Below are 15,448 nucleotides of genomic sequence, written 5' to 3'. Positions count from 1 at the left end.
TGAACTTTGAGGACAGCTTGGATTTATAGGAAGAGAATGATAAAGTCGCCTAATAAAGGAATAATAACTGACCATAGTATCATCCTGAGAAAGAAAAGTGTGTGTGTGTGTGTGTGTGTGTGTGTGTGTGTGTGTAAAGAGATTCTTTATCTAAAGCTTAGGTGTTCATGTAGAACTTATGATTTGCTGCCTAGAATCCTCTTCAAGCATGAAGAAGTTATTCCCCTAACTATAGCATATGCTGCTGACAGGCAACTCTCAGCTCTTAGCTCTTTTGGGGGATTGTTTCAGCTGAAGAAAATCATGCAGCCTAGGGTCATAACCCCTTTCAGGAAAACTGTATTCAATGACTGGTTGATGAGTTTGGATAAAGACTTGGTTCCTTTGCCCTAACACTAGACAATTCTGAGAGGGCATCCCAGCTTCAGAACACCCTGTAGGGTTTACTGAGTTCTTCACGGAGATGAGATTTTATCTATACTTCTTTTTTGTAAGAAAAAGTTTAGAAAGTTAAGAAAACTTTAAAAAGTTAAGAAAATAGTTTTTTCTTTCTCTTCTCCCAATTAATACTATTAACAATAATATTGAGATTAATACTATATTAATAATATTATAAGATTTCAAATATGCTTTATAACATTTCATTCTCCTCCTTAAATAGTTTATTTTCAGTAAACTGGAAAGAGTTATTTGAGTTAGTATATACAGATAACACCATACACTAATGTTATAAAGGAGGCAAGAATGATGGGAAAGAGTAGTAGAGCCTTGAATAAATTCTCCTCTTTAAGAGTGAGTTTGGGGAGAAGGCAGAGCCCTGGAATGTTAAAGGGAGTATGACAGGTATATTTCTTTTCTTTCCCCCAAGAAAATAGAGGGCATAAACAACTGTAGATAAGTACAATTCTTATAAAAAGGAATTATAGCAATTAGTAGTAGGAAACGCTGTGCCAAATTAAACGGAGAAGGCTGGGAATCTTAAGAATGACCCATGTTGCCTCTCTGCCTGCTTGTGATCTCTTTCTCTGTGTCAAGTAAACAAATAAAATCTTAAAAAAAAAAAAAAAAAGAATGACCCATGTCATTTTGTTCTCAGATTAATTGTGGCTTTTTTAACAAGGAAATTTTGCTATTCAAACATGATACAGAACATCTGGGAAATGACTACAAAATTATTTAGTAAGGGTCCAGTTGGTTCTTAGCATGGTCTTTGGCATACAGAGGAAGTAAAGGGACAGTTTCTACCTTTGAGAGGAAACCAGATTTTTTTAATAGAAAGGGTTATAGGAGAACACAGTCCAAAGTAATACACTTAGTGAAAGATGAAAAGTATGGTGATATGCCATTGTAATTTCTTGAGATCATAGACACTTAAATTGAGAATTAAATGCTGATATTTTATTGCCCATAAATTTTTTAATGCTTCTTTCTAGGGATCACAGGGCTTTAAGATTGGCACTAGAAATTTGAACCCTGGCTCAAGGTATCTGAAGCTACTGTGCTATTAGATATCTGTTAGGTTATCTTACCCTCTACCACGTATGTCATGGAAAATTACTCTTTCTCAAGAGAAATACAGACAAGAATTGTTATCTTTCCTTCTCATTTGAAGAGACCCGATGTCAAGGTCTTGTTATTCCTGAAAGCCATGGATTAGGAAAGGTTCTTTAGTTTTTTGTTTTTAGCCTAACACCAGAGCTAGTGATTCTTTGCACTTCTCATGATTTGCACATCACTGGCTTTGGTCTGACATCCTAAAGAGTTTGGTGTTTGTTTCAGGTCTCTAGTCTTCTCTGGGATGTTGATTCGTACTCTTGATATCTGCTTTCTTTTTATTCTTTTGTCTCTAGAAGGCTATTACAGTAGTCACAGCAGAATTAATCACTATCTATAGACCTAGTTTTACAAGGATTTAAGGATCTCACTTGAATTCTCTAGAGAAACAAGAGAGATGGCCCATTATGTTCTGTACATTTTTCCTTTTCTCAAAACTCTGGACCCCGAGCTTTCCATAGTCTTTCTGGGGTTTACAATATTGTTTTCCAAAGTCTTTTAGCTTTGGTATTTAATTGGGTTGGTGTCCACCACAGGATAGTTTTCACTCACTAGAGGAGTACATGTATATTAAGAGTCAGAAATAAGCTTAACCATCCTATTTCTCTCTAGGACAAACATACAAGCAATTACAGGATCAGAAGAAAACTTAGCTTATTGACTATAATAAGAATAACTTTGGCATGTAAAAGGGCTCAGAATAAATTCATAAGCCTGTTTCCTTTCTTATATTAGTTAATAAAATATCTTAAACAAATTTGTATTTTTCTGCCCACAGTTCTCAGTGTATAATCATTCCTTCAGTAGTCAGAGATTTCCACATTTCCTTGAAGAGACTGAAGATTGTTCCAATTGGAAATTGAAGAGAAAGAATCAGTGGCTCTTCAGTTTTTGACTTCCAAAATAGGCTCTTAAAATCCACATCAAAATCAGTATTTTCAAAAGCCAAAGATTTTGTTTTACAAAAAGTAAATTTAATTGGAAGAAAAACAGTCTCTTGAGAATCAAAAGGAAAGACTTGGAAAAAGGCATGCATAGACATTAAGACTATAACAAATAGGAAAGAAAGCAGAGACAGGTCCATTACCTCACCCTCTAGGACACTAGATGAACAACAGCTGGTGTATGACTTAGAAATTGTGTTTGGTTGCAGGTAACAGAAACCAGCCGAAGGTGCCTTAACCAAATGTGTGTTCATTTAAAAAGAAGCCCAGAAAAAGCTGGCAAGGCTGTTCCAAGATACCAGTGTCCAGGGCTCTGTCTTTTTGCTCTGTTATCCAGTTATCTCTGGTTTTCTTATACATGGTGATTTCATGATCACAGCCCCACATCTGTGTCCTAGGTAGACAGAAAGAAGAGGAAGGAAGCAATGAGGAGCACAGGGAAAGCAAAACATTCCCAGAAATCTGCTAAAGTATTACAGGCCAAAGTTGGCTCTACTACACTTAGTTGCAAGAGAGTCTGGGAAAAAAAAAAAAAAAAATATATATATATATATATATATATATATTTTTTTTTTTAAATAAAAATTTCCCAGGGAAAGACTTACATTGGGTTGGGGGTAGAGAAGTGATGAGTTGGATGGGAAATACATTAAGTGATGCTGGTGAGACCTGAGACAAAAGTCCTCCTAAGGGTACCAAATGGAGACAAGCTGAGTGAAGGTCATTGTGTTGACGCCATGAGCTTCATGTAGTCTGTGCAAAATATTCTCATGAATTTTGGGAAGGGGGGAGGAGCACAGGGAGGATTTTCTGGTAACGCTTGCCCAAAGCTTTTGTAAGATGTATTTGAAGTCCGTCCTTTGGAACCTAGTTTTTCAAAGTCTAGAAACTCATAGCCTCAGAAATAGAGGATAGGTTTCATAGTGCTTAGAGATGCAAGCCAGGATAAAAGCAAAAACGAATAGCTCTTATTCTTGAGCAGGACTATGTGGGAACAAAATTTCCTCCCATTTACTCCTCTATATAATTTATGCACAGATGTCAGAATATCTCTTCTGTGATTTAACATGTTTTCCTAAACTCCTATTAGCTCCAAAATCATTTTTAAGAAGATTCAGTGATGAAAAAATTTGGAAAAGGAATGGTGAAAAACCTTAGAGGAAATTTCAAATAAAGCTGTATCTGAGTTTAATACTGCAATAAATTCAAGAGACCTTCACCAACTATTCTCACTATAAAAGCCATTAGAAATATTCTTGGACAGCTTTTGGGAATGACCTTCATCATTGTTTTTAACCTTTGTGTCTGTATGTGCACTTCCCATTAACCTTTGTTTGATTTATATTGTTATCAGAGTTGTTCTACTTCGACTATAGGGACTTTTGGTAATGGATGGTCATGTGCTTATCATTTTTTAAAAGAGTGTTGGGCAAACAAGATGTTGCTTTTCACAAACTATTGTAGGGAGATCACACTGTAAATAAGTAATGCCCCCTAAAAGAAGGGGGAAAAGAAGAAGGGAAAAGTGTAGATTTGGATAAATACAAGCCTTTTAAAAATTTTACTTCCATAGTTTCAGAAGTGAGATATTTTTTGTCCCCCTAAAATGCTTGCAGAGGTACGCTTTTCTTATGCTATTCATTTGATCCATGATTCATAACGCACCTTTGTACAAAAGCTGGTTAGTGTCTAAGCCAACACACTGACTTTAAAGGTATGCTTTGGCCATATTTTTCTGTGCTCTGACTAGAGCAGTCCAGAATGCCAACAGAATTTAAACTCAGAGTTTTTTCAAAGTAAAATTTGATAAAGAGAAGCTTACCTAAAATATTGTTGGTAAAAGTAAAAGAAAGACAGTGACTGGAAAAAAGAAAGAAACAGAATTGTTCCCTTTTGGAGCTATATTTTGAAGGAAAATGGTTAATATTTTCATTGCTGGTATTAAAGCATTTTCCCCAGCTTCAGAAAAAAGAACATTATCATTGAGGGAAAGGGTGGTTAGATGTTTTATTTGTAACTGGAATCAGAATACTGTGGTTCTGATTAGTTACTGCAAGTTTTAAAATCTGAGAACCTCGCTTGAGCCAGGAGTACATATGGGCTTTTAGTGGATGGGGAGTCTGCCTGTTTATATTCTTCTTGACACAATTCCAAGAGCTGGATTCCAACAATCACAGACAACTCTGCTCTCCATTTGTTTTGATGAGCAGAGGATTTCACACAATACCAATAAATTCTTTAAATAGTTTTTCTTGTATAATGGGCTTTTACTTTCATCAGTAACAAAATCAGAGAGGTAAATAGTAGCAGTTAGAGCAGAACAAAACAATGTAGCCAAAGGGAGAACCCACTATTATTCTTAGCATTCTATCCCACTAGAGCTAAAAGCTTTAAAATGTTATTTTAGAAATCATTAAAAATTTTTCTACTAATAAACAAGGGCATCATTTGGGGGATAAGTTTCTTGGTAAGCATATATTAAAAAGCTTTAAATATATACTAAGCTCTGAGTAAGAGAAGAAACATTTTGTGTTCAGCACAAGCAAAATTTTTTGGATAATATATTTAGAGTCTTGGTCAGTAGTTGACATTATTGGTGAAGGATAAAAAAGTAGGATCTCAAATTCTACTCTACTTTCCTATAGCCTATTAGGAAATGCTGCCTCAGCCTGTTGCCTTTTCTCTCTGTGACTCAGACACCAGGCACATGGAAATCAGTCTAGGGCCTTCTCAATTAGCATAGGATGGGAGTGGCTCTTCATTCCCTCCCCACCCCAAAATAAAATAACCACTATTTATTTATTTATTTATTTGAGAGACAGAGGGCACAAGCAGGTGGTGGGAGGGGCAGAGGGAGAGAGAATCTTAAGCAGGCCTCATGCCCAGTGTGAAACCAGCATGGAGCCCAACACAGAGTCCTAAGTGGAGCTGCATCTTACCACCCTGAGATCACGACCTGAGCTGAAATCAAGGCAAATTGATTTAACCCACTGACCCACCTAGGTGCCCCAGTAACCACTTTGTTATTTAATTTATTTATTTTTAAAATATTTAATTTATTTGGGACTGAGTGTGAGAGAGAGCACAGGACCAGGGGCAGAGGGAGAGGGAGTAACAGACTCCCCACTGAGCAAGAAGCCCAATGTGGGTCCATCCCAGGACCCTGGGATCATGACCTGAGCTGAAGTCAGAAGGCAGATGTTTAACAGACTGAGCCACCCAGGAGTCCTCCAGTAGCCACTTTAAATAATACATACATATACGTAGGGATGCCCGGGTGGCTCAGTCAGTTAACCGTATGCCTTTGTCTCAGGTCATTATCCTGGTGTTCTGGGACTGAACCCCAAGTGAGACTCCCTGCTCCTTGCTTGTGTGCTCTCTCTCTGCTCACTCTCTCTCTCTCTTTCTCAAATAAATGGATAAAGTCTTTTTAAAAAATACATATAGGTGGCATTTTCATCTTTTTATTTTTACAATACCTTATGATAATTGGAGTATGTGATACTCCCTTTCACAGATGTGTATGAGATCTTAAGGTTTGAAAATGTTAGTTAACTTACCCACAAACCTAGAACATACTATAGCTAAGACTAGGGTGTCCTAGAGTCTGTAGTCTCTTGTTATTAATATTCAGCAGCTTTCCACACCAGCAAGATTGGGTGACCTCCAGAAATTCATCTGGGCCAATGCCCAAAATGTCAGGCCATTTGGCTTGATTTCCAGCATTGGTGGAGCCCAGCTGCTCTCTCACCAACCCGAGAGTGAGGTAGAACAACTGAAAGATAAATATCTGATTTCTGTCTGGAGTGCCACCTCTCCTTTCTACTATAGCACTGGCTGTTTAAAAGTAGGGGTTCTGTCTTGTGTGGTAGCTTTATGTCTGGCCAGAGTTCTGGGAAGTATTCTAATGAAATACTTGCACAAGAAGAGAAAGAGCTCTTTGTCTATCTCTGTAGTGCCCAGATCGTTCAGCCATGAGTAAGCAATGCCTAATTGCATGAAGATTACTATGAGGTGCCACTAAATCAATTCACACATGATGCCAAAGAGCAAAGATAATGGCAACTATATAATATCCAGTTAAATGCACCATTCGGTGCATTTACTTCCCTAACCTGAAGTTGATATGTTGATAAAAATGACTTTCTGTTATTAGTGCTAATTTTATTTTATTATCATTATTATTCTTAAAGACTTTATTTATTTGAGACACAGAGAAAGCACAAGTGGGGAGGAGAATCAGAGGGAGAGGGTGAAACAGACTCCCCGCTGAGTAGGGAGCACCACACAAGGCTTGATTCCAGGACCCTGAGATCATGAGCTGAGCCAAAGTCAGATGCTTAACTGACTGAGCCACCCAGGCACCCCTAGGTGCTCCTTTCAGAAAGTAATGCTCTACATTTGGGGGTTGTTTTCCATAATATTAATGAAGTGCTAATGTATAAAAAAATTAAGAAAATCTCATTAAGATTAATATTAGTATCTCAAAAGATTAGTATTTTACAAATAGTAATCCCATTCACATAGCATCATCTCCGAGTTGGAAGTGTCCTTGAGTAAGCTGAGTGTAGTACCATATGCATGACACTATCTCCAGTCTTTACCCAGCTCCCAACATGGACAAAGTTATTTTCTTACAACAGTCCATTTTGAGCGTTGGATTGCTGTAAATGTCACAGCTCTTTCTAATACTGAGCAGAAACTAACTTCCTCTGATATCCATCCAACTAATCTTTTTTTCCTTTCCTTTTTTTTTCTCTCTCTCTCTCTCTCTCTCTTTCCTTCCTCCCTTCCTCCTTCTCTCCGTCCCTCCCTCTCTTTTGAGTAAAATGGCTCTAAACTTGCTGGTCTGGCACTTAAAGTTTAATTGAAAAATCAGTGTGTGGTGGAAGGTGGATGAGTGTTTAAATATGCTTTGTGAATGATCATTAGGGCTAGGTCTTTCAAACAATGCCAAGGGGGCAAAGAAAAAGAATGAGAATATTTCATTTTTTCCTACTTATTATTGTATTTTTAAGCACCCCAATACAATGTTTTTCTCTTCTGAGTGAAATAGGTATCTCAGTTTGGGACTGAACTGGAATTCAAATGGGAATGGACATGATTGCCCATGATTGCCTAGTGGGTGAGTCTATGAGAAGCTCATTTGTATTTAAAAAAAAAAAAAATGAGGGGGCTGCTTAGGAAGAAAAGGTTTGGTTTGTTTGGGTCACTGATTTAAGAATTGAGACATGGAGAGTGTGTATAGTGTGGTGTTCGCCAGTCCCTACATGAGCCTGTAGAGCTGCAGCCAGAAGATGGAGGGACTCTTTACATAAAGGACTCCAGGAAATTTGAGAAAAGTGATAGTGCTTTGGCTTCACCACATTACAAAGTGTGAGCTAAGTAAGAGAGAGATGTTATCTCTGCATCTCTTTTGAGTCCCTGGTTGGAGAGTTTTTGGTGGTGGCACTTTTGCTCTGGAAAACTTGTGCTGATGGAGTTAAACAGGCAAAGTAAGTGATTCAAGACTCTCGTCATGGGAAAAAGGTTGAAACTCAACTGCACTGAGACAAACGGTGGGAAAGTTTTTAAACACTGAGGTGAATTAGTGGACAGTATCTGGAGGATGTGAGTGGGGAGGTTGGTCTCTAGAGTGTGAGTCCACCTGTGTTTGCTAATTGGCACTTATCAAGTCAGGCTCCCACACTCCCATAGAGACAGGGAGACGGGTGCTTTATCTTTCTCCATGATTATATTTCAAAGGGATGGTTCTCAAGTCCTTGAGGAAGATGTTCCTGGCTTGTAAAAACTGGCAAGAGGGAGGGAGAAGATTTATATCTCAAAGGGACAGAAAAGAATTTATAATTGCAACTTTTCCAAAGTAAATGCTCTAAGAAAAGGGAGATGGGGAGTGTAGTGGGGGGAAGGCTAGACTCAGGAAGAAAGCTGTCTAAAGTTTAGTCAGGCTGAGGGAACGGGAAGGCCATTTTGGTCAGACCTCAGTATTCTCATAGAAGTGGCCCCGAGAGGCACTGACCTCAGGTAGTTTCAAGGTAGTGGACATCACTGAAAAGACAGGACTTGGAGACTGTCAGAGGATAGCTTGTAATAACTCATGAGACTCTTGAAACTCCCAGAAGCACGTGGAAGCAAGGGGCTAAGAGTATGTGTAATGGAGGGAGAGGCAACACCAGTGAAATCTGGGTAATTGCCATTAATGAGGTCCCACAGATAGGTCCCAATAACTGGCAAGGCCTGGCGAAATACTTATTACTGAAGTAAAGCATTTAAGGCTGACTTTAAAGTGATTTCACCTTTGGTCCAGGGATGTGTATACTGTGACATCTTGCTTCTCTGTCCTTCATAAACAGAGTTGCTGCGGCAGAGTGGACTTAACACTGACACACAGCTAAAAGATCTGAGTTTAGGGGTCTGTTTTTTTTTTTTTTTAATTCTACTTATAGCTAAATGAGCTTATGTGAGTCACTCATATTTCTTTTACTTCCTTACGAGGAAATTGGTTATAATATATCTACTTCACGGTTGTTATCAAGATGGAATCAATGTCTATGAATAAGTATGATGCTTTTCGTTTGATCAGTAGCGTCTCATGCATTGCTTAAACACAGCCTTAATTTGACCCTAGTCAAGTCTCTTTAGGACCATTGTAACTTTTCATAATCAGGTTACTTCTCCTATTCTCTGTTTATGCAAATTTACTCCAGTTCCCATTTATTTCAGTAGCTCATACATATTTTGACTAGATTTTTTTTCTATTTCATCGGCTATGTTTTATCTCTCTCTCCGCTCACCCAGCCTTGGATTCAGACTTGGACTCACTCCTTGTCTACATACTCTGTCTTTCAGGAGAGCTTTATGAGGAAAGGGAAGTCTTGCAGCCTTGCCCCATAAACTCCTACCTGAATATATATGTTGCCATTTGCTCACCAATGTTTCCGTGTTTGGTTAGCAGTTTTTGTATTCCTTATTCCTTATACCTAAATTATACTGTGTAGCCATAAGCTGCTGGACACCATTATCTATACCTGATAAATGATTTACTTTAGAGAATATCTAAAGAAGATGCCAAAGAAAAATCTGTAATCTTTGATGGAAAATATGAGTATTAATTTTAAAAAATCATTATTTGGTGGGAAAGTTAAACAGTTGCTTACCAGAAAAAAAATAAATTCCTAACTTCAAAGGAATTGCTTATTTTTTCATTAAATCCTCGGGATAAAAAAATAACTATTCTGAGAGGACTGTCTAAAGATACAGTTGCAGTTACTTTGGTATTTGGCCCTTGTTCCGTAGTAATTTAGTCTGAACAAGACCCGAGTGTGTGCTATTCTTTGGCTTTATAGTCCTCTAACCATAGGCCCTGATGGCATTCATGATTATGGATTAAATAGGGCCAACTCTTGTCAGTAATTTGTCAGAAAAGTCCCACAGAGATACCTATGGTGCTGCTGAACAATGATGTTGGTAGTGTGTTATTTTGCTTTAGGAAAAGCTACAGCATTCCAACACAGGGTTCAATGCCTACTCTTGGAAGCTTCCTCTCTATTTGATGTAAATTAAACCTTGAGCACACTCTGCCTGGTATTGCAATTAGCATCTGTGGCCTGACCAAATTCTAATGTGTACAATTGCAGATTACTTACCACTGGATAAGAAATATACTCTGTCATAGCCTTGCATTGTTAGATAATTTTGCCTGGGGTTGTTAAATCACTGTTGCATTCTGCCACTGTGTGCAGCCAGTAGGCTTTTAGAAATTTCAGCATGAAAAGCTCTCAAGAAAACATGAAAATCTTTTAACATAAGGTTATCTCCAGGAGACTACTTTTTGGTTTAGTTATGTGATTGTTTTTGAACAAATGTATTTTTCTTTAGTTCTCCTCAGTGTTTTTTAAATTGATAGACTTTCACAACAGGTTTTCAGATCTTGTGCTTTCAATTCCTTTTTTGGGGGGAGGGGGTAGAAGTTTCAGAGTGGGATATAAAGTGTTTTGTGAGACAAATAAGTTAAAATATCTATTAGTATTTGGCTGACCTGATTTTTTCCCCCCTGGAAATACAAACAATAGAAAGCTGGTATTCTTAAAAGAAAATAAAATTTTGGGGAGGCAGCTGCCAGATAGTCTAATATTTTATTTACTGATGAAATCTTTTGCATTTCGGAGAATGTATTCATTTAGGTGCCCTTGGGTTCTTTGTGAGGTGGCAACAAAGGGCTGCTTGGTTAACACTAGAGTCAGCAAACCACCGCCCAGAAGCAAAATCGAGCCCACCACTTCTTCTTGTAAACAAAATTTCACTGGAGCATGGTCTTGCCCATGTCTATGTATTTCCCATGTCTGCTTTTGTAGAGACTGTATGGCCTAAAATATTTACTAGCTGGCCATTTCTAGAGAAAGAAATCCCTGGCCAACCCCTGGTTATGTCATTAACTTTATCTTGTAGAACCAGAGCCGAGAGTGCAGGTCCTCTAAACTATGGGAGACTCAAACCACATATTTGACAGTTTAACCTAGGCCTTTCCCTTCCCTTAAACTCTGAGCTAGACATTTGTGGCAACTTCAAGCTTCCCTTTGTCTTTCTTCTTTCTCAAGTTACTGGGCCCTAGCTTGTATTTGTAACTGTGGCACCAGTAATTTGGAGTTGATCCGTGTTGGACTGAAGGTGTGTATTTTTACCTAAACCACTGGAGTTATGTTTTGAACCCAGTGGAAACATTACATGTCTTGTAGCAGCTTTGCATTTTAGGCTGCCTGTTTAGAACTGCCTTTATGCTACTTTCTACTGTAAGGTAGAAAAACATACTTCTCTTTTATTGTTGATCCAAACTGGTCACACTCTTTCCTAAAACATTACTATAGACTAATCAGAATCTATACCTGTATTCTGGAATAGGATCCCTTACCCCCACACCACTTGGAAGAAGGATGGACACCATGAATGCTTATTCTCCTTTGGCTCCTTCAGAATTTTCCATTCTCTATCTGTTTTATCTTGAGCTCTCCCAGAAGTAGCACTTGATAACAAGTGCTACATCAAGGTAGCTATTTTGGGAAATGATGTTAGGGAACAGAAGTCAGGGGACTGGGAGTAATAACACAGAGAAGGAAGTAAAGTTAATCCAAGAGTGGCATTACTAAAGTTGAGTGTTAGTTAGTGTTATGGACAACTGGGGCTCTGTCTAGCTAAGAACTCTGCAGAACTGTGTTGTTTCATTCTCAGAATGGTTTGTCAAGCCATGGAAGGGATATATATCTTCATCCTGGCTTCCAAACCTGATTGGCCAAGGATTGCCCCAGCAGCCACTCACTTCCTTGCATGTACAGTTTGAGCACGCTGCCACATGGATACACAGGCTAGTCTCACGTAGGTGTCTCACCCAAGGAAGGCCAGAGATTCCTGAGGAACAAGAGACTGCTGAGTCCAGGAGCCATTGCTGCAGGAGGTTGATATAGGAATGGCCAGAACAAAATGGTGGGCCAAGGGCATGTGAGGCAGGACATAAAAGACCTATGTCTCGGGGCGCCTGGGTGGCTCAGTGGGTTAAGCCTCTGCCTTCGGCTCAGGTCATGATCTCAGGGTCCTGGGATCGAGTCCCGCATCGGGCTCTCTGCTCAGCGGGAGGCCTGCTTCCTCCTCTCTCTCTCTCTGCCTGCCTCTCTGCCTACTTGTGATCTCTGTCTGTCAAATAAATAAATAAAATCTTAAAAAAAAAAAAAAAAGACCTATGTCTCACTGCCCTTCTTAACCTGTTCCATACCTCAGGGGGCTTATTTCTGTGGTTAGATCTCCTGAGCTCACTTGACAGTTTGGTTTCTCATTGAGTTTTGGTACCAGGAGACATGGCAGGAAATCTTAAGGCAGGAGACTAGAATGTTTTTTTTTGGGGGGGGGGTATTTATTTTGGTGGGGTATTTATTTCCCCATGCTTCATTCTTTCCTGCACTGCCACTGGGTACAATTCCTATTGGGTAGGGCTGCTTCTGTGGCTCCAGCTGTCTTTGGGTTTTGGTATCACCATTCTCTTGATACCCAAAGCCACAGATACAACCTGGGAAGCTTTCTCCTGAAGCTATCGCTCTTTCTGGGATTTAATAACCTCTTGTCCCTCTTTTTCTATAGGACTAAAGTGGGTTTTAGCTTTCTGCTGCTACTGATCCTTGAATGCTTCCCAAACCACTTTAAACAGTCCTTTCATTAAATTTTCATCTGTTTAATCCTTTATGCTTTGTTATCCACCTAAATGAAATTAAGGGTTTATTAGCAGTAAAGAAGGGGAGACATTTTGGGGTGGGCATTTAAGAGCATCCATTATTCTTGTTATAAAGACCAAGAGCAACAGAAAGCTTGCCACCAGCATAATGGTTTCCACACACTTTGAAAAATGGCATAGAGATAAAATTCTTAATCAGGAATGGTTTTCACTGTCAGTGGCCCCTACTTCCATATTTTGGATTGTTGAACTCGGGAGGATGCTGTATTTTACATTTTCATTGAATTATTTTTTTCTTCTTATAACGTTAATGTCTTTTCAATGTAAAGGATTAAAACAATGCAAAAAGACATAAAGATAAAAGTGAAAATATCCTTTAATTCAACCTCCCACTGATTAATGTTAGCATTTTGCTGTTTACCTTCAAACATTCTTTCCCCCACCCCGCCCCCACTTAAACAACAGAAATTTATTTCTCACAGTTCAGGAGGCTAGAAGTCCAAGATCAAGTTGTCCCCAGAGCTGGTTTCTTCTGAGGCCTCTCTTCTTGACTTGTAGGTGGCTGCCTTCTCCCTGTGTCCTCACATGGTCCTTCCTCTGTATGTCTGTGTCCAAATCTCATCTCTTCTTCTAAGAACACCAGTCAGATTGGATTAGGACCCATTCACATGACTTCATTGTACCTCAAATATTTTTGAATGGAACTATAAAATAAATCAGCATCTCAATTTTATGTTTGGAAGGAGGATATAGTAAAAAAAAAAAAAAAAACTGGATAGGGCAAGAGGAAAGGAGAATTAAGTCACCTTGTTGCTGGATAAACACCAAGTTTAAATATCTCTTATTATTCAAGGATATGCAAACAGTAAAAAAAGAAATAGAAGGAAAAAAAGAAAACAAAAACAATAAATATTTATAATTCCCCCCCAAAACTCAAGAATCAAAGGAAGACTATGCTTTTTAAAGAACATTTGTTATGGTTGAATACTTGTGACAACTTAAATGTCTATCATGGAGTAGAGGATAAATGAATTATGGTGGATTCATTCAGTGATACTGGTTCACTACTTTGAGAACAGTAACACTGTTCTCAAAGTAACAGTGGCTATCACATAGCCATTCTATGATGCATATGGAGTGTTTATAAACACGTTAAAAAATGTTTCTACAAATGCTATTTGTGTACTACTTTGAGAACAGTGTTATTCTATGTTAGTGGAATGAAGTAGAACATTATATGCTAACATGAAATGATCTTCAAGATATATTAAGTGAATAAAGCAAGGATTACATAAAATGATCCCATTTGTATTAACACCAGAAAACATAACTATACATTTCCATGTTCGTGTATACATAAAACATTTATGGAAGGAAATGAGAAATAATTGACAATTTTTTATTTTAGGAAAGGGGTGAATATTCAGGATGAGAGGTTTGCTTTTAATTACCTATATTTTTGTCATGTTTGGTTGTTTTTCTGCTCACATATTACTTATTCAACTAGAGGAGATTTACATGAGGGAACAAAATCACATCCTAATTATGCACCCAATTAACTTCCAGAAGACACAGAATCTCTAAAATGAGAGAAAAAACAGGACATTAAAAAAAATGGAAAATGGGTTTCTACACTGTTGTAAGTATAAAGGGAACTGACAAGAAAGTTTAAATTGGAAAGAAATTTAAAATGTAATGAGGAAATTAAAGTATATGTTAGAGTACAGTTAACTAGGACAGATAAGAATCATTTCTTAAGAGAAGTAACAGTAACTTGAAAGACTTCTTTCAACAATTTCCCAGAATTCAGAAGATAAGAAAAAGAAGAAATTAACAAGAAAGAAGAGGACAGGTGCAAATGGTAACAAACAGAAGTTCATCCTACAGAAAATTGGTCTTCCAGGAGAAGAGAAAAATAAGTGAGCAGAGCAAGCATCAGGAAATAATGGTGTAAAACTTTCTTGAGATGAAGAATATCCTGTGGCAGCACATAAAAACTGGGCAAAATAAAAACAATACCTAAATATATTCTGGTGAAATTTTTGAATTTTCATAGTAAATAAAGAATTTTCTGCACAAGAAGAAAAAGTGGTGAGAACTGGCTGCTATTCATCTAGCATATTCATGACCATTAGATGTCAGTGGAGCAGTGTCTGTAGAATTTTGAAGTAAGTAAAAATAATTTGAGATCTAACCAGAAATTTCCTTTTTAGTCATGGTATCATATATAAAGAGAGACTTTTTATTTAATATATATTAATGTACCAATTATGAGATTTAGAAAATATGCTCCACATATTACTCCTGAGGAAAAAAAATATTACTCAGATACACTTAAACTAGTCAAGATTTTTTAAAACATATTTTATTTATTTATTTGACAGAGAGCAGGATCGCAAGTAGGCAGAGAAGCAGGCAGAGAGGCAGGCAGAGAGAGAGGGGGGAAGCAGTCTCCCTGCTGAGCGGTTAGCCCAATGCAGGGCTCAATCCTAGGACCCTGAGATCATGACCTGAGCCAAAGGCAGAGGCTTAACCCACTGAGCCACCCAGTTGCCCCTAGCCCAGATTTTTAAAATTTGTTTTTAAAGAAACTCTGGACTTCTCTTGAGAGGATGAAGTAAACATGCTTTTCTTTATTCTTGCCTCTAACTACAAACAAAATCACTACACATTACATATAAAACAAACATGAAAAGAGTTTGAAAGGTGGAGAGAAGAAATTAGATTAACTGGG

The sequence above is a fragment of the Mustela nivalis genome (genome assembly GCF_964662115.1).
Source record: "Mustela nivalis genome assembly, chromosome: 12".
Taxonomy (NCBI): domain Eukaryota; kingdom Metazoa; phylum Chordata; class Mammalia; order Carnivora; family Mustelidae; genus Mustela; species Mustela nivalis.
This window is presented reverse-complemented; position numbering follows the sequence as displayed.